The sequence below is a fragment of the Octopus bimaculoides genome, chromosome 5 (genome assembly GCF_001194135.2).
Source record: "Octopus bimaculoides isolate UCB-OBI-ISO-001 chromosome 5, ASM119413v2, whole genome shotgun sequence".
NCBI lineage: Eukaryota > Metazoa > Mollusca > Cephalopoda > Octopoda > Octopodidae > Octopus > Octopus bimaculoides.
Window position 1 is genome coordinate 105,802,178 of NC_068985.1, and position 1,590 is coordinate 105,803,767.

The 1,590-nt window shown below is 33.8% G+C and overlaps 1 protein-coding gene across 5 annotated transcripts in view; it reads right to left on the minus strand.

The window, feature by feature from the left end:
- The window catches only part of LOC106881110 (uncharacterized), a 90,337-nt gene that overhangs the window by 31,531 nt on the left and 57,216 nt on the right, over positions 1-1,590 (minus strand). The window lies entirely within an intron of this gene.

Below are 1,590 nucleotides of genomic sequence, written 5' to 3' on the forward strand. Positions count from 1 at the left end.
ATATATATAAATACACATAGGTGAGCACATAAGTGCAAAACAAGGAGGAAAAAATAGTACTTGAATACCAAAGGTAGAGTAATATGCATTTATATTAAGCTGCAAAATCATCACAGAATGTTACTCAGAGTTTCACATCCCCATTTGTCGGACAGTTGTGATGAAAGTTTTCACTGTCCAACAAATGGGAATGTGAAACTCTGAGTAACAATTTTATGATAATTTTGCAGCTTTAATAAAATTATATAAGTAACAAACATATTTAACTAACCTAAATTTTGCTTATGCCTAAACACTGCTTGGTGCTAACATTTCGTTATTTTCCTCAATTGGGCAATTTACCAGTGCAAAACAGTCAACATTGTTGACTAAATTTTACATAAAGTTATTGCTTTATACAATATGTTTGTTCAGAGTTGCCTCTCTTAGGTACATCCCATTGACAAGATGGGATGTTTCAAAGACTTGAAACATCGATGTCTGGGATTTCTGATAGATGGCAACACTGAACCAACCAGGTGTCTTCACACCTTTTCTCCATGATAGCTACAGTGAATTTGCTTTCAGCAGTTAAAATAAGTCACAAACATATTTTAACTAATCTAAATTTTGCTTATGCCTAAACACTGCTTGGCACTAACATTTCATTATATATATATATATATATATATATATATATATATATATACACACACACATAATTGTCCAAGGTGCATTACAATAGGATTGAGCCCAGGGCCATGTAATTAGGAAGTTAACTTCTTACCACACGACCACTCTTATACCTAGGAATGCATTTATATATGTGTATGTATACTTATGTGCATATATATGTGTATGTGCCTATATTTGGGTCTCTCATTCAATATGTCCTTGCCAAGTCTGCACTTGTCACCCTCTTACCTCTATGTCCTTCATCCCTCTAGTACTTATCTCTCCAGCCATTCATATCTCCATCACTGCCCCACCCTTCTCTTTACTCAATCTCTTTTTTCCTTTTGCTATATTATTCTGCTGGTGTAACTAATGGAGACAATACCAGATACTCCATATCATTAACTGTCTGTATTGCCAGTCACCATTTTCATCCCCTACCAGCCATTTGCTGTTCACATCTGTCACTCACTTTTACTATTGACCACCTTTACCTCTATTACTTTCTAGCACTCTGCTCCAACCTTCACCTGTACTTCTTGATTATTTTCCCATTATTACTCTTTCTTCTCACTTTCTCCAACAAGTAGTAACATAAATCAACCTCATATAATACAATGCAACTTCACAAGTGTCAGTCATGGTAAAAATGTATCCCTACATTTTGTAAAGTGGTTAGTGACAGGAAGGACATTCAGCCGTAGAAACCAATACAAAAATGAAACAAATGCACATGACATGGTCCTTCAGCCCATTTAGATGGAGAACCACTTATTCAGCTTATTCAGACTAAAACGACCTGTCCAGCACATACCAGCAAGGAAAGCAGATGTAAAATAACAATGATGATAATAATAAATACATACATGCATATATATATATATCTATATCTATATATATATATATATATATATATATATATATATATATATATAT